The sequence below is a fragment of the Vicia villosa genome, linkage group LG7 (genome assembly GCF_029867415.1).
Source record: "Vicia villosa cultivar HV-30 ecotype Madison, WI linkage group LG7, Vvil1.0, whole genome shotgun sequence".
NCBI classification, from domain to species: Eukaryota; Viridiplantae; Streptophyta; class Magnoliopsida; order Fabales; family Fabaceae; genus Vicia; species Vicia villosa.
The window spans coordinates 77,881,341-77,901,101 of NC_081186.1; positions in this window are offsets into that span (position 1 = coordinate 77,881,341).

The window sequence follows — 19,761 nt, forward strand, 5'->3', positions numbered from 1 at the left end:
AGTAGTCCGTTAAAATTATAAATTTAAGTGATTCTAATTTTCTAATTAATCAAGATAATTTTTTATTTCCCTTTTTTTAATTTGTGAAAAAGAAAAGGTTGCTTCTTACACTCTTACTTATAGTACTAATGTTAGAAACAATCATCACTAATTGACGAATCAAAATATTTGGAAATTGAATTTATATAAAGACTTTAAATTAGTAATCAAACTATTATTGTTGTTAATTATCTTATGATGGCAAGACATGCTAGTAGGACCATGTTATGTTTCACTACATTGCTTGAATTTCATTTTTAAGTATTTCTTGTTAGTAATTTTGGTTCCGCTTTAATGTTGACATAAAAGAAACATGATCTGTCATGAGTATAAGCTCGTTGCAGTGGGATAAACTACATAGAGAAGAACACTGATCGCTTTAACAATCACCAAAAATATTCAAATAATAAGTACTGCTTAGATGTGATCATCTTTAACCAATCTACCCATTTGTGACTAAAAGAAGGACAATCATAAATAATTGAGTTTACAAAAGAAAAACAACAATGCATAAATAAAAGTCAAACAAGTGAATATTGTGAAGGTGAAAAACTAAAAAAAAATCCACTCTAACCTCAATTATAAATACAAATAAAAGTATTAGATTGTTTCTCAAAATTTGTAAGAAAAGAGCAAAACATTCTCAAACCAAGCTTTCCTTCTCTGATTTTAAAGTAAGCTGGAGGGTAAGAAATTGAATGACGTCGAATAATAAATGCAAGGTTCACATAATCTGGTAAATATTTTGACAAAAATGCCAATTTAAGAGTATGAAGAAATCCAGTTAGCCACATCTGGATAAGAAATAGAAGAAAAAAACTGGCAGCATGTCCAAACACGCTAGATTTGAAGGACAAAGCTGAGTTGCAGGTAAATTACTTGTCTCTGCAACTATTCAAGCCTTAGTTTCTCTGCATGAGCAAATTCATAGTCTCCGTTTTCTAAATGTCTCTGATCTGGTTTCATCCTTGAGTCATTTGGAGAATACACAAGCAACTTCCACCCTTTTTCCTCACAATGACAAGCAATAATCATTGGCTGATGACTAACCTTTGGATGATGACTTATTAAAGTGCATTAAACTCACAGTAAATAAGACATCATCAATAAAATAAGACACGATTTTCTTCAAATTTGACACATTTGCTTGACTTGTAAATAAGACATAAGTTGAATTAGTAAAAATATATCACATTAAAATCATTGCTAAATGATTCAAAATCACTATGAAGGAGTTTTACAATATTTACATTGTAATAGGTTATTAGACTGTTTTATTATTTGCAAGCTAAAACTAATTTGAAATTTGGAGCTGTTAATACAAACCTGCATAATATTTTTAATATCTAACTTCCTTAGATGAAAAAGTGTATCAAAATATAATTTGATAGCTATTGATAGTTTTTTTACACCAACCAAGTTAAAAATCCCCAAACACATCTAAGAGCATGCATTAAAAAACAATATGAGAATTAATTTAAGTAGTTAAAATAGTTCTACAATCCTCAATTAAATATTAAGATCCATTTTAATTTAATAATGAGTCACCATTTTTGGTCCCATTTTTGTAAAAAAAAAAAGGTGAAAGGAGGAAAAATAGGTGTAATTTGGTTAGCTACTATTTGGTTTCTTTGGTTAACTAGAAATGGTATATGCTTTAGAGATGAAGGTTGGAATGTGAATAGCACGGTATGGGGGATAAAATCTTTGGTTTGGAAATGGAGTTTTATAGAAGAAATTACTCATTCCATTTGTAGATTTTACGAATTTAACAAAGATCATTTGTTATACCTTTCGTAACTCTAATTGATTTGTAATTTCTCTTTTGTCGGGGTTTCCCGTTATTGTGTAAATAGGTTTTGAGAACCCTTAGTTCTCTACTATATAATATCCTTGCTTACACAAAAAAAATCATTAACTACTTATTGCAGTTAAGCTTAAAACTAAACTGTCTATAAAAATCATTTTAATTTTTTTTTGAAAAAGACGACCCCATACCCGATGATTCCAAGCCGTATCCACTATATGGGAAACCATAAGAATTACTCAGAGCAACTTACACCATTCGATTGATAGCAACTTGTGAAATAGTTTCTAAATCCATTCGGTGCAAAGCTTTCTTCTAATTTACCTTTACCATTATGCAAATAATATAACAAAGATGAATCCATTATGTGTTGTGTGTATAACAATGAATGAGCATATAGTATTAAATCACAAACTGCTTCACAATAGGAGTAATTTCCCGATGCTTTGTGAGCTTCATCAATCAAACAAAAAAGAAACTGCTTCATAATTTTATTTATCTTATGGATTGACAGTGTCTAAGAAAGGAACGGAAACAAACAGAAAAGAAACGGAAAGGTCCGTCATGTATAACTACTTTAGACGATTTCCTGAATGTTTAAATTAGTTACACACAATGTTTTGGAAAAAGACATTCATTCTAGGGATTTCTTTAAATTAGTTACACAATGTTTCTACTCGGATCTATTTTATGTATCATAAGTTTGTGATTTTCTTCATTTGACAACGCTTTGTATTTTTATTTATTTATATGTATGATTATTTTATTCCAGATAAATGTTTTTATAAAGTACTTAGTATCAAGTAAGAATAAATAATATCAAAAACCAAAACCTATCAAGCACAGCTCTAAGAGTAGGCGTGTCGCAGTATCCGACACACGTCGGTGTCCGACACTTGTATGACACTCGTACGACATGTGTCGGAAAAGTCAGACAAGTGCCACCTTAAATAATAAATTTTTTCATTGTTTCGACACTCCTTAAATCGGTGTTGCACACTCGTATGACACTCTTACAACACTTGTAGAACAATTCTGACAAGTTTTTTCATACTTTACACATCCTTTGAATGATGTGTAATGAAACAATATTAATCAATAAAAAATTAAAATTAAAGACATTAATTTCCATTAGAATCACTACAAGAAAAAGTTTGTTTAACCGGGGGTTAAACCCCTCACAAATGCCAAAAATCCCTCACAAATTAAAAATTTGCGAGGCGCAGATTATTTTTGAGAGGCCTGTCACCTCGCTAATTTGCTCGGGGCTAATCCCCTCGCAAAATGTAATTCATATTTCTTATTGCAGCCAGGCTGACGTAGGCGCAGACTAGGTGGCGCAGTATGTCAGTATTTTGCTAGGGGTTAAGCCCTATGTTCTGGTAGTTGTGAAGGGCTAAACCCCTCGCAAAGTGTTAGATTATTATTTTTAATAGGTTATCCCTAGCTAACTAATTTTTACAATATTATATAAAAATTGAATATTTTATGATACAATTATATATATTTAAAACTTTATTTTTGATTTATTTTTCTAAATCTTTTTCATACTAACTTACATATTAAATCATTAACATACTAATATTTAAATTTTTTTAATATAAAATATTTTATTTAAGAAATTGTTTATTAAATTGGGTGAACGTGAACAAATATTTAAAATATTCTGTTTAAGAAATTATTTATTAAGAAATTCTACGTGAATAAATATTTAAAATATTCTGTTTAAGAAATTATTTATTAAGATATTCTGTTCAAGACTTATTCTCATTCTTCAATTATTTCATGATTATACTGAATTATAATCTAATTCTATGGTAATCACTTAAGGGATGATTAGCCTAATAATTCGAAGGATCATTAACTTTTTTTTTTTAAATTAGGATTAAGAAGATAAAAACTATGGTTTTAGGAAAATTTTAGATTCATGATTCGAATCAGGAAGTTCCTTGATTTGAAATAGGCTACCGAAGTTAAAAATCAAACCACATGACCTCCCTGAATTTTGGATCAAATTTTTATAAACTTTAGCTTTGTCACGACCTTTAGAAATGGTGGTTGCATTATGGATCGCATTTTCTTAATACTTTGGTTTTGTCAATGTTAATTAGAGTATAGTTGAGTCAATTTGGTTCCTTAAGTGCCAAGTAATTCAAAGGATGAAGTTAATTAGAATATCGGCCCATTATGTGTTAGATGTGATCATGTTTTGGCCAAGGGTGAGACAACATGCATTTTTATGTACTTAATTTTTATTGAGGCCAAGAACTGGTGCAGGTATCGGTGTGCCAACTTTCACCCAAGACAGTGTGAATAACTTTGTTGTGCCAATATTTTCTGTACATTAAAACTTTCTGATACAACTATGCAATCTTTTGAAAAAGGTTGTTGACTAGTCATATATCGTAAAGCTATAGAGCAACATACCATGAATTACAGACGTTACAATTGATGACAATAAATAGTTTTGTCGATTCAAGAATGGTAGTTATCAACTTGCAAAACTAATAATTGAAGCCACTTTTTAGCAGGACCTGATTAAGAATTGTCTATCTAATTTGTCAAATGATTTCTTAGTACCAATCTCCAAATCCATGTTTCCTTCAAAATATTGTCCAATATGTTAATGTCTTCTAAGGTAATCCATATGCATAAGAGAAGTTTTTGTGTCTAATGAAGCCTATTTGATGTTTGTATAAAATTTGAAGAGTTGTGGGGGCTATGATGTTAGTTGGATTTTGTAGTAATTTTAAATCAAAATTTTGCATGTGCTGAAGGTATGTAGTTTTCTATGGAATCAACACCAGGTTGTTTAGGTATCATGGCCACATGGATTTAGTGGAGAAGTTAGTAGTATTCAAAGCATCTACTCATTGCTGATTAAGTATTCAAAGCTTTTACTCATTGCAGATTGAAAATTGTTCTATGTAAATCTTATTTGAGCATTCACAAATCCTTTTCTACCATTAGTACACTGTTATCAAATTGCGCCGCCATGACCGCTATGGCGGATATTTTAATAAAGAAACACTAACTTTTAATTAAGTAATATGATAATAACTTTCGATAATATGAAAAAAGTTATAAATTATCATTGATCAAACAGGTGTTTTCCCAAAAAATTTCTGAAAGTTATTTGAAAGCGATGCAAAAATCTCGATTTGTTAGTTGTGATAAGGTATGTCTTTCAAATATTCTCATGTTTTTAAAGTTGCCTTAGAAAAAGGATGAATTATCTACCATAGATTTTAATCTCATATATTTTTAATAATATATGATTCTAATATGTTGCTATAATTATATATAAGGTTGTTAAGCTAATAGATGAAATGGAGTCCAAATTCTCAAAGCACTTCACCAACAATGGCAAGGAAAAGACAATGAAGTTTTTAAAACCCAAGCAAAATAAAGATTCAAATATGATAAATTTTTTTGTTGGTAATATATTAATTATGTCTTTATCTCTCCTTGTTTATTACCAAGTTAGTTCATTAGCATTAGTATTGTATTTTGTGCTATAAATATAAACTTATATCTCTTTATCATATCAGGGAGACAATATGTTTGATTTAAAGTGTCCAATTTCAAGCAGTCACTAATAAAAATAAATTTGGAAGTTGTTTTGGAATCGTGAAGCTAATGAGTCAGATTTTAAATATTTTGTTAAGTTATAAATTTTATTTGCAAAATAAAGTTTATCTATCACATATTTATATCTTATAATTAACTCTCTTTGTCTCTCTTTTTCTTTGCAGGATTGTCTGCAGGATGTTTCGTATCTTTGTTTTGTGTGTACGCACGCACTTTTGGCACATTTCTATGGCGTATTCTCTCACAGTAACGAAAAAGGCTACATGAAAATTATGTTTCCTATTTTCAGGTACAAAATCATTTTCAACATTTATATATTTACTTATTAAGTAAAAAATTTCTATTGAACTCTTCGCAAACTATTACAAATTATCTTTTTTTTGTTAGTTGATCAAATCTTACAATTATAAATCATAAAACTAATTAGTAAACACACTTAATAAACAATAAATATTTCATAGTTCTCTTTAAAATTAATTTTCGACAATTTTAGTATAAAAATATTTATATAATAATGTACTCATAGTTTCAATGATTTTGTGTAGTGTGTTCTGTTCACATTGTTAAGTCTACACCTATTTTTGTATGGATGTAACTTATAATACATGTGGGAGAGAACGAGAATCAACTACAATTTAATTTTTGATTTCTCTCCAAGAAAATCACTTCATTATAGAGATGTATTTTTGGTATGCTCTACATTGATGACCATTGTGTTTTGAGCAATGGTTATACATCTTATTTTAGGTGTTGCAGGCTTCTCTATCTGCAAAAGTGCTCTATTTCCGGGAATTTTACTTCTGGTGAGTATAATGATATATTTCTTCAATTAAGTTAGCTTATTTTTTCTTAGAAATTAATAAGTGTTATTTATTATATTAACCACTATATTAAACTTGACATCTTTAGGCTAATAATGAATTTTTTCAGTTTTTCATAGGTCTACTAATGAGCTTCACGATTTGCAAGATTATATGTTCTTACAAATCGTGAAGCTAATGAGTCAAATTTTATGTTCTTTATATGGTCTACTAATGAATTTTTATTTGTAAAAAAAATTAATTAACTGGCTAGTTAGTTGATCTGCCATAAACACATCAATTAACATAACCTGTTGAAATCATAAATTAAAATGAAATTAATAAAGCTAAGTTTAGCTTTCTACGTGTTTGTTAATATAACAAATATAATTGTTCTCATTTGTTTCTTGAGGTTGAAAGTTACCTTTACAAATAAAGAACATATAATCTTGCAAATGGCACGGGTGAAGAAGTATTTTTTTTCCCCTTTAACATTTTCTATCGCCCTACACGTTACTTCTTCATCCGTGCCATTTGCAAGATTATATGTTCTTTATTTGTTAAGGTAACTCTCAACCTCAAGAAACAAATGAGAACAATTATATTTGTTATATTAACAAACACGTAGAAAGCTAAACTTAGATTTATTAATTTCATTTTAATTTATGATTTCAACAGGTTATGTTAATTGATGTGTTTATGGCAGATCAACTAACTAGCCAGTTAATTATTATTTTTTCTTCTTTTTTATCTCTTCTTCTTATAATGCATCTTTATTATTAACATTAAATAAATTTTATGTTACGATTATAACACAGATTCCACTGATAAGGCATTTGGGAGCTACCGGTTATAACTTTATATATATATACGCGCGCACGCGCGCGCCATCCAAAAAAAGGGTTTTATTACAAATAAATAAAAAATTTAACTTGTTAGGTCGGTTAAATGTATTCGATTTAAGAAAGAAACTTCTTAAGCCGGATATAAATCGATAAATGTTTTATGTAAGCCTAGAGTTATTAAGTCGGACATTGTTTAATTGACCTAATAACCCTTTCTTAAGTCAGGTATAAATCCAACTTAAGAAGTAAAAATTTCTTATGTCTGTAATTATTAGGTCAGACTCAAAACCGACTTAACAAGTTATTTCTACCAGTGGTAGAATAGTAAGTACCCACATGGGATGTAGTAAGACATCCGTGTGTAACACCCCGATTTATTTTAATTAATTATTCAATATTGATTTATGTGGTATTCGGTATTTTGGTGTGTTTGGGGACCCTTCGGTGTAGGTGATACCTTTTAAAAATAGAAATAGAGGTGTTGGAGGGTGTGTGAATAAAAAGGTAGAAACATAGGGGTGGTGAGAGAATATTGTTACTAGAATTCTTTAAAATTAGATTTAAATAGATTAAAGGGTTAAAATATATTTTTGTTCCTTATAATCATCTCAATTTTTTTTTTAGTCCCCATTAAAAAATGACATATTTTGGTCCCTTCGAATTTTTTATGTGTGCAATTTTAGTCCTGTTATTTTCTAAAATTTTAAAAGTTGTTTAATTATCCTTTAACTTTTAAATTTTGAATAATTTATTTCATATATGTGTAGTTTTTATTTTAATTGTTTTAATTACCCTTTAACTTTTAATTATTTAGTTTTTATTTTAATTGTTTTTATTTAGTTAGAATAATAATAATAATATAAGGGAATTAGAGTTAGGGAGGTTATAATTGACAGAACGTGAAAAGAAAAAAGAAGAGTGAAAGAGTAAGGTTAGGGTTGAAAGGGAAAAGAGCGAAATAAATTCAAAGAAGTTTTTAAATCTTTGGTACTCCGCAAGAACCTTTTTGAAAATCTACGAGGATTGATTATGCAAGGGGAAGATGTTAGCACCCCTTACATCTATAGTACTCCACATGAACCTTTTTGAAAATCTGTGTAAAAAAAGAGAGAGCTGTGTGCAAAAGAGAGTTTTGTGTTTTATTTTAAAATTATGCTCGGAAAGACATAACATCTTGTGTCTACATACCTCATCAGTGTAATGGAGAAGTCATAGCAAATGTAGTTCCACTTAAAAGGGAAACAAAAGATTTTGATTAAAACTTAATAAACACTTCATCATTATATGAGAGAAAACTCAGTCAATCATCCTTGAACATGAGAACAAATGGTTTCTTTGCATCACAAATTACAGAAGGGTCCAAATTGGATAAATCAACAAGTATGCCACTAAATCTTTCAAGTGGAAAAGAATCCATTATATCAACCAATACCCGATGATTCCAAGCCGTATCCACTAAATGGGAAACCATAAGAATTACTCAGAGCAACTTACACCATTCGATTGATAGCAACTTGTGAAATAGTTTCAAAATCCATTCGGTGCAGAGCTTTCTTCTAATTTTCCTTTACCATTATGCGAATAATATAACAAAGATGAATCCATTATGTGTTTTGTGTATAACAATGAATGAGCATATAGTATTAAATCACAAACTGCTTCACAATAGGAGTAATTTCCCGATGCTTTGTGAGCTTCATCAATCAAACAAAAAAGAAACTGCTTCATAATTTTATTTATCTTATGGATTGACAGTGTCTAAGAAAGGAACGGAAACAAACAGAAAAGAAACGGAAAGGTTCGTCATGTATAACTACTTTAGACGATTTCCTGAATGTTTAAATTAGTTACACACAATGTTTTGGAAAAAGACATTCATTCTAGGGATTTCTTTAAATTAGTTACACAATGTTTCTACTCGGATCTATTTTATGTATCATAAGTTTGTGATTTGCTTCATTTGACAAAGCTTTGTATCTTTATTTATTTATATGTATGATTATTTTATTCCAGATAAATGTTTTTATAAAGTACTTAGTATCAAGTAAGAATAAATAATATCAAAAACCAAAACCTATCAAGCATAGCTCTAAGAGTAGGCATGTCGCAGTATCCGACACACGTCGGTGTCCGACACTTGTATGACACTCGTACGACACGTGTCAGAAAAGTCAGACAAGTGTCACCTTAAATAATAAATTTTTTCATTGTTTCGACACTCCTTAAATCGGTGTTGCACACTCGTATGACACTCATACAACACTTGTAGAACAATTCTGACAAGTTTTTTCATACTTTACACATCCTTTGAATGATGTGTAATGAAACAATATTAATCAATAAAAAATTAAAATTAAAGACATTAATTTCCATTAGAATCACTACAAGAAAAAGTTTGTTTAACCGGGGGTTAAACCCCTCACAAATGCCAAAAATCCCTCACAAATTAAAAATTTGCGAGGGGACATGTCCCCTAGCTAAACAGGTCATCGCAGATTATTTTTGAGAGGCCTGTCACCTCGCTAATTTGCTCGGGGCTAATCCCCTCTCAAAATGTAATTCATATTTCTTATTGTAGCTAGGCAGACGTAGGCGCAGACTAGGTGGCGCAATATGTCAGTAGTTTGCTAGAGGTTAAGCCCCTGACAAATGTAACTATGTTCTGGTAGTTGTGAAGGGCTAAACCCCTCGCAAAATGTTAGATTATTATTTTTAATAGGTTATCCCTAACTAATATTTACAATATTATATAAAAATTGAATATTTTATGATACAATAATATACATTTAAAACTTTAATTTTGATTTATTTTTCTAAATCTTTTTTATACTAACTTACATATTAAATTACTAACATACTAATATTTAAATTTTTTTAATATAAAATATTTTATTTAAGAAATTGTTTATTAAATTGGGTGAACGTGAATAAATATTTAAAATATTCTGTTTAAGAAATTATTTATTAAGAAATTCTATTAACATATTTAATTGTTTATCCACTTCAACTATTTATTTTATTTGTTATGTGAATAAAAAGTAATTGGAAAATGAAATGTGAACATGAATGAAGTTTGGTTTTGGTTTAGTAACCATATACACTCAGAAGATGAGAAACACTCTTTGACTTTTTTGAAATAAAATGACTTTTTTGAAATAAAATGGAAAGATGAGAGTTTTAAAGTGAACAAAAATGCATGTGAATTCTAAATGAAACTTGGATTAAAAACTTTGACCTTTTTGAATGATGCATAAAAAGATGCATGATGAATGAAACTAAACCCTAAAAATGATGATGATCAAAGAATGACACTGTTTACTTTTTAATTAAAGAATCATGCGTCAGATGAATAGATGCAATGAATAAGAACATTTTAGTGGGAGTAAATTAAATAGGTAAACTAAGATATTTTTTGTGGGTCCAAAGTGATGGGTAGGATTAATTTTTTTTAGTTGATCTGAGAAATTTTTACTTTAATGGTGGTTATTTATAGAGAACCAAACTTGACCCCACATTTTGTATTTTTTATTTGTAATTACATGTAGTACAATATATCAATTTAGTATGTCTAACATCAACAACCGCTTCTAATCCCTAAAAAAATATTAAAATAATATACTTTTTGAAATAACACTCGTGATATTTAACCTTAAATGCATAAAAAATAATATAGATGTCTTCCACTAGATTTTGCATTTGCATTAAACAATGGTTCTCTAAATTAACCACTGTCTAGATTAGTAAGCATTATATCCAATCATCCTCAGATCCTTCTCTTTTTATCAAACATGCTGAAAATTCATTTACTGCTTTGCAAATTTACGTAGATGATTTAGTACTTGTGGATAACAATATTAATGTAATAACTTTTATAAAGTCCTTTCTGCATTAAACCTTTAAAATCAAAGGAATTGGTCACTTAAAATATATTTTAGGACTCCAAATTTCTAGTTCCCATACAGGTAGTCATCTATGTTAACGAAAATATATAAACTAAAAGCCACTTACAAAAAAAAATTTAAAGGTCTTTCCATAACCAGAGGAGTAGTGCTCAACTCAATCTCCTCAATCTCAGAGGAGCACTTTGAGTACTAAACTCAACCTCCTAAATCTCATTATGTGGAGCAAGATTGTGATTTTCACTTTCCATAATCAGAGGAGCAACTCAACCTCCTCAATCACAACCGATGGAGAAATATTTGCATTTCCAATGTCCATAACCCGAGGAACAGTGCCGATGCTCAGGACAACTTCCTCAATCTCCTCACATTATGAAATTTTTTAACGTAAACGCAAACGGAGACGAAGCAAGTAGAAAATGAAAACTTCAAAGGCTATAAAAGCAACTATAGCCAAAATTACCACCACATACCCACTCTTTTTTGTCATTTTGATTGGTTTGAAAAGTATTTATCACGTGGTTTAAATGGCGAACTTGGTGTTGAAGCCATTGATGAAGCAACCATTGAAGTTGAGAGAGAGAGAGAGAGTAATCATTTTATATATAGTCATCATATTTGTCTTTAATGGTTTTGGTGAGAAATGGTAAGTGCAATTTTTTAATATTAGAGAGCCAAAGAACTATATTGTCTACTGCCATGACAGTCCAACTATTTATGCATATTGATTGACAAATTCATATTTAGATAGAATAAACCGCCTATAGATACAACATATTGGCGCATCAGAGACACATACATATAGACATTGAAGAATCGAAATGAATTTACTTTCAAGTTAACATAAATCAAGAGGCGGTAATGTATTATAAATATATTAATTTAAATAGCATATGCTACTGTTGTATTGATAATTAAGACCTAATGTAAGAGGTCACAATTGGTCTAAACGTTAGATTTCATAATGCCAGTTTTTTTATATGGAAGTTATGTAAAAGTTCTCCCCTAATATAATAATGTAAATGTAAGACCTAATGGAAATTATTTCCTTTTTTATGCATGCAGCTAAGGAAGATAAACACAATGGATATTGGAGAAGGAATCTACGAATACAAAATCGATGTTTTGCAATTATCTTCTCAAGGGATAACGTAGGTTTTTTGATTTAAATCAATATGAAATACAATAGCAACAATCTGAGACATTTCTCTTGGATCAATACTTTTTGTAAAGAGGAGATACATTAAAAAGCTGTTTCAAATTCTGTTGGATTTAAAACAAATTATTAATCAGCGAAGACCGCAAACAAATATTGCTCACGAAGCTCCTCTTCAAACACAAGATTCTAATTCATTAGGTTAGATGGTCAATTAAATGTTTTTTCCAACACAAGATATTAATTTGTCATGTATAATGTTATGACAATCAAATCATTTGAAACTAAATAATATTATTTATAATTAATTACTTGTGTTGAAGATTCACATTAATTTTTTTTTTATTTCTGCTATTAATTTTGTACTTCCAATTTTAGAATTTATTTCTATTACAAATGAGCTTTGGGAGGATTTACTGAGTAATTCAACAACAGAAGATTTTCATCACAAGATTCACAATGCCCAAGAAGTTCTTAGAAGTGCATTTGTTGAGCTCTGCCAAAGCCTTGATTCACTCAAAATTAACAGGTTTCAATTCTTCTAAGAAATTGTTTTTGTCAAAAGTCATTATGGAGAAATTTCAAACACACCAAAGCTTTTAAAAATTACATGTAGTTTGTTTTATGTCTTATTCTCATTCTTTAATTATTCTCTTATTTAATAGCTCATTTAATATGGTCTCTTTTTCAAAAAATACTGAAGAGATTTAACAAGGTAAAATTTAAATTTTGCACTAAAATAAGATATTTAATATACTACAAAATGTTAATGTAGAATCAAACATAATATATAATGCTCAACATCTATTTTAACTTATTATTCATGTTCTAATTACAATTGTATCTTAACCTTTACCAATTCTTAATCATGCATAATTTGATCTAATCATATCTTAAAGAGTGCTTATAATTAATTTTTTCCAAAATTACAGTAAAATCAAGTTTTATGAAAATATAATAAAATTGAGTTTTTTTTTGGAAAATACAGTTAATTCGAGATTTTTGAAAATAAAGTAAAATCTATTTTTTTGAAAATACAGTTAAATTGAGTTTTTCTTAAAATACAATAAAATCTAGTGTTTTATGAAAGATATGAAATATTGATTACATTTCTCAAAACGTAAAACAAATATTCTATACAAAATATTTATTTAAAAAATGAAAGATTAATTTATATGATTGAACCAGTTTATAAAAAGAAATTGATTCTGAACCAATTTTAAACTGAACTAGAATTGTTTAAATACAATGATTCAGTTCATTAACCATTTAAGTGGATCAATTTTTATATAGTGCAATGCAATTTATTTCTAGTATACAGTTAATCATATTTTTGAACACCCCTAAAACAAATACCTACAAAAACAGGTGGAGAATCACCATCAAAGTCCTCTTTGTAGAACTTGACTTTTCAAAAAAAATGTTTCGGCGCTTCCCATTTGTACTTCACCACAATCTGCATTCAAGGGAGTAAAAATTAGTGCTGAATTTTGAGAATGATGAACAATGGGGATGGTGAGAAATGGAATTGGGAATGAATAGAGACAATCACGAAAGACGATGTTGTCGCCTCTTTGAGAAAGGACGAAGAACTAAGAAATCATGGTTGTGTTGCTGCGTTTCTTTCTTTGCTTCTTTGGTTCTTCGTGGTTGTGTTGTGTTACCCATGGAAGATTTAGACGAGACAAAGAAAACTTTGAACAAAGATGTGAAGAAATAAATGTTGGGTGTGAAAAAAAGTTATATTCATGAGTGATTTATTGGGTGTGAAGTGATTTAAAACCAAAACAAGGAAAGAAAAAAAGTCTTGCATGTGAGAGACCTATGGCTATTGCGCACAGCAGATGGCACCCAAACTCACTGATATTATTCTAGTAACACGAGCAAAAACTTTAGTTCTATGACACAAAAATGTTTCACAATACAATACGAGTGTGTAACTCGGTGAACTGACTTTTAAAGAAATGTCGCGGTTAAGCAAGAGTCGCCACCGACTTTTATTTTATCCAATTGGAAAGGCAAAAAGAACAGGAAAGACCTTTGAAAGATTTTGAGTTCGGGGGTAGGTTATACAAAGGGAAGGTGTAAGGCACCCTTTGCATCCATGGTTATCCATGGGCTCTTAATTGCTTAGCTCACTTGTTTGAATGTTTGAAAAGTTTGAAATGTCGTGTGTGAATAGTAAAAGATTTCATTAAGGACTTTAGCTTGTAAATAAGCGTAGCCTTGTTTTGAAAGCATTTGAAAATGAGTTGGAAAAGATTTTGAAGTTTGATTTGAATGTGAGCAAGCAATTAAGAACTACCTACCCTAAGTTTGTCTTTCTTGTTCTTTAAGTCTTTCGGGCGAAAGGGTCTATCCGCACCATAAGAGGGCAGGAAGTCTTTCAATTGGATGTGCGGGTCATCGAAGGGTCATCGAGAATAATTGTTCGCCATAAGACTGTCCCTACCATGAAGAAGGCAGGTAGTCTAAGGGAAGGATATAATAGTCATTAGGCAACAGTAAGGATACCTTAGCATTCGAAGGGACTATCACCATTTAATCGAGGGACGAGATCATATTTATCGTAGGCAACTCGAAGGGACTATGATCTTTTATCGGAGGGACATGGTGATTTTTGAATCGAAGGCAGCAAGCTAAGTTATCTCTACGCTCGAAGGGACTTGACTATTTAATCGAAATCGAAGGTAACAGGCAACAAGAGGCGTTACCCTAGAGGTGGGTGTGTGTAGCAATCACGTGATTGTATTCAGAAATTTATCTTGAATTAGTGAGTTACGTTCAATTTAATTATCTTGCCACTCCCTATCTTACTAACCACGCAATTAAATAACAATTATATTGTGCAGAAATTAAAAGACAGAAAATAAACCTACAACTATTACAAGGCTTCGGGATTAAGGGGGTACATAACCAAAAATTGGGGGATGCGGAAAGTAAAGTGCGAGAAAATAAAATCCTAATTACTATTACATCACAAAAATTGCAACCTATACACTTTCTAGAATTTAAATAACAGAAATTAAATAATATAAGTGGCATAATTAAATACAGACAGAATTTAAATGGCGAAAACAAATAAATAATTATAAAATAAATAAAGGACAAAATAAACAATCATGCGTCAATCAAAGGAGTTTGGAGATGAGAAAAGAATTCGCGAACAAAATGCAGTCTCGGAAAATCAGGGTTAAAAAAAACCTTATGGCTGAAAAAGAGGGTAAAAACCTAATCCTACAGTTTGATAGACAACCCTTACATTACTGACAGTCACATGGTTTTGGTTAATGGCTAAACAAAAAAACTAAAATTAAATTATTTAAATTTATTATTCTAAAGAAATCCTAGTTTTGATAACTAAGTCTACAATTAAATTAGGATTAAACCTAAAACTAAATTAAATTAATTAACCCTAAACCTAAAAATAAATTCTAATTGAATTATTAGTATTATTTAAAATTAAAACTATTATCATTTTGTTTGTTGTTTTTTTTTTAGTTAGAAAAAAAAGGTTTTGAAAAGAGAATAATAAAAATAAAAGGGAAACAGCGCTGTACAAGAAAGAATAAAAAAAATTTGCAAAATACCTGAATTTTATCCTGTGCGGCATGCCTCCGGTGGTCTATGATGTGTATGCGCTGCTTGGGCCTTTTGATCACGTAACAGTGAAGATCCAATGACAGGTGACTGATGGTGCATAGTGAGCGCGTGCGGAGGCATAACACTGAATCGGCGAAATTAGTAATTGCTAAAAAATATTGTCTTCAACCAGGTTCGAACCTGGGTCTTGTGGTATGCCAATGGAATGTCCTGCCAATTGTGCCATGTTTGTTAGTCAATATATACATGGCAAAAATGAAATAAATATTATTTAGTCAAGTGAATGGAAAGAGTCAAAGAATCAGGAGCTGGGCCCCATGTCTGCACGCGCCACCCAATGAATGAGTGAGAGAGAGCATTGAATTTTTGACTGGCCATTGAGACGCTTCCACGCGTGGGGAGAGAGAATGGGCATTTTGACCCAGCCAATGAGAGAGCGTGAAGACGCCACACCACCAAGTCAAAAAGTCTCAATTACTATTCATCGTCCCTTCCAAAGATACCTGCGGATTCTGCAACGGAATTTCCTGTGGAAATTCCTGCGGAATTTTCCTTCGTTTTTTCTGCAAACAAGAAAACTCAAAAACATGCGTTAGATGAAAATCAAAGCTGCCCAGATCCGATGAATAGACCCTCACAAACTCAATGGAGGGGTCGTTTTGGTCCGAAGCCGTCTGCACCCATGAGAACGAAACGCCACAAAGTTCTTGCCCTAGCCATGGCAATCCATGGTTCTGACGTCATAGCTTCAATATAAAGGTTCATATCTTCCCTAATAGATGCCATAAACTCACAGAGACCATCAAACCACATTAAAACTCGCTAATGTATGAGATACGAAAATCAAGAATGCACATGAATATCAAAAACTCAGTACGAGCGTTTTAGGTGTTATATCGTTCAACCAATGATGCAAACTTACCCTTTGTTACCTGGAAGGATGATTGGGACGATCCTATGGCCTTGAATGGGGCTGCTAACATGTATACGAAAATCCAAAGTTTCTTGAGTTTTTGTTTTTTCGTTTTGAACCCTTGTGCTCTTGCCTCCCTCTTGATTTTTTCCTCCCCTTATGCTGAATGATGTGAGAATATATAGAGGGTGAATTAGGTTTAGAAATATTTGGAAAGAATCAATATTTGATTGAAGAAAATTTTGATTTTTTATTCTTGCATTCAATCTTTCTTTTTTTTGGCTTGCAATCTATTTCCATGCCCTTTTCCACGTAGTGTTTGGCTTTCAATTTTGTTTTGGATTGAAAAAGATATTTGGAGAGTTAAATATCATCCATCACTATTAAATCATACTTTTATTTGATTTTAATTTGACTTTAAATAAATAAAAATCAAATATAAACAAAATAAAACCATGACAATAGATAATAATTGATCCATGGGTCCCTTGAATGATTAAAATAATTTCCCATGGATTGATTCAAATCTTTTTATATTTTACTTAATTTATTTAGGTTTTTAAATGAATAAAAATCCAAATAAAATAAATATATGTTACAAAAATAAATGAATGACCTTATGGGCCCTTATTTAGGTCATATTCCCATTTAGAAACCAAAACTTTAGGTCCATTAACTTAAAAGTCCAAGATTGGTCAATTGGGGTTTTATGCGTTTCTCAAATTTTGTCCAACTTGCGCCAATCATGTTTCTCCCAATTTTTAAGATATGGAAGAGTTTTGGGACTTTTTAGAAAGCTTAAAGAGTCCCCTAAAATATCCTTTTGGTTTCATCTCAATTGAGTCTACCATGTTCAAGTTACGAGCTTCGAGAAAAAATTACTTTTTTGCGATCCTTTAGAAGGACCTATAATGTTTTGGCTCATATCCCTCAAATGAAGCATTTTTGGCCTTGGCATGTGAGAGACAAATTGTAGAGAATTCAATTTCCTTCAAAATGAGCTTTGGATGGGAAATTTTTGATGTTCCATGTGAAAGTTACGGCTGGTCAAAGTTCAGTTGACTTTCTTCTGTACAAAACCCTAATTTAGAAACTTTTTGATTTGTTGATTTTTTATCTTTCCTTGATGAACCATGATCAATTCTTGATCAAATGGTGAATGATACTTCAATATTAGGATCTTGACAAAAAATCAGGAGTTTTGACTTTACTTTGACCACAGTTGACTTTTAGGTCAAATTAGTCGATTATCGGTCATTTGGGCCATTGAGTGAGAAATCTTTTGAATCGGGACTTGAAACTTGGCATGAGGAAACTTTGACTCATTTGAGAGGCCATGTAGTCCGCTTTAGGTGTCAGAAGTTCAGATTCCTTGATTAAATTAGAAACCCTAATTCAGAGGCTGTTGTTTAGGAGAGAGACTGCATGCTCCTTTCTTGTGCATTTTTGAGCATTTGAAAGTCAGATGGATTGAAATATGAATAGATATGTTGGGCAAATTTTGGGGTATGACAGCTGCCCCTGTTCAATCTTCTTATACTTGAGGATGTAGATTGGCATATCTGAAAGTAGAAGAGGATTGAACATTAGAATACCCAGGAATTTGCCCCAGCTGAAGTAAGGACTTTTGTCGGAGATGAGCTTGAAGATGCCATCCAGGTGTTTAGAAAATATGTATGATGGAGATGGGCTTAAAGATGCCATCCAGTTTTGATAGAATTGAGAGTCAGGATACGTCGTACGTTAGACCGTATCTGAAGGATATACTTAGGATGAGTCGTATGTTAGACTGGAGGATGTTTGCATCAGCAGATGTCTGGAAAACCGTGCGTTAGGTCGAAGGATGAGTCGTGCGTTAGACTATTCTCAATTGCATCCTCAGATGTCTGGAAAACCGTGCGTTAGGTCGAAAAATAAATCGTGCGTTAGACTATTCTCAATTGCATCCTCAGATGTCTGGAAAACCGTGCGTTAGGTCGATGGATGAGTCGTGCGTTAGACTAATCCAAATTGCATCCTCAGATGTCTGGAAAACTGTGCGTCAGGTTGATGGATGAGTCGTGCGTTAGACTAATCCAAATTGCATCCTCAGATGTCTGGAATGTCGTGCGTTAGGTTGAAATTTTTTGTATTGAGGAATATTTGTTGGAGATGGGCTTAAAGATGCCATCCAGATGTCGAGACTGAAGTGTTTGAGAAGTAGTTGTTTGAATGTTGATCGTATAGTAGATGAATTAGATTTTTGGAGAGTTGGTCGTGTCAGCACCGTTCGTAGTAACTGAATTAGACTTTGGAAGATGATCGTGTCTACACCGTTCGTGATGATAGAATTAGATCTTTTTGTCGTGTCAGTACCGTTCGTAATAACTGAATTAGACTTAGGAAATAGTTGATTGTGTCCACATTGTTCGTGATGATGGAATTAGATCTCTTGTCGTGTCAGCACCGTTCGTAGTAACTGAATTAGACTTTAGAAACAGTTGATCGTGTCCACACCGTTCGTGATGATGGAATTAGATCTCTGAGAGTTGATCGTGTCAGCACCGTTCGTAATACCTGAATTAGATCCTGGAAATATGATCGTGTCTACACCGTTCGTGATGATAGAATTAGATTCTTTAAAGGTCGATCGTGTCAGCATCGTTCGTAGTAACCGAATTAGATCTTGGAGAGATAATCGTGTCTACATCGTTCGTAATGATAGAATTAGATTCTCTTGTCGTGTCAGCACTGTTCGTAGTAACTGAATTAGACTGGGAAGGTCAGTGATCGTGTCTACACCGTTCGTGATGATAGAATTAGATCTCTGAGAGTTGACCGTGTCAGTACCGTTCGTAGTAACTGAATTAGATCTTTGAAAATGATCGTGTCATTACCGTTCGTGGTAAATTAATTAGATCTTCGAGCGTTGACTGTGTCAGTACCATTCGTAGTAGCTGAATTAGATCTTTGAAAATGATCGTGTCATTATCGTTCGTGGTAAATGAATTAGATCTTCGAGCGTTGACCGTGTAAGTACCATTCGTAGTAGCTGAATTAGATCTTGGAAAGTTGGAGATTTCATTCATTTGTCGGTACCTTTGTGATCTTGATGTCTGATCTTGTTTT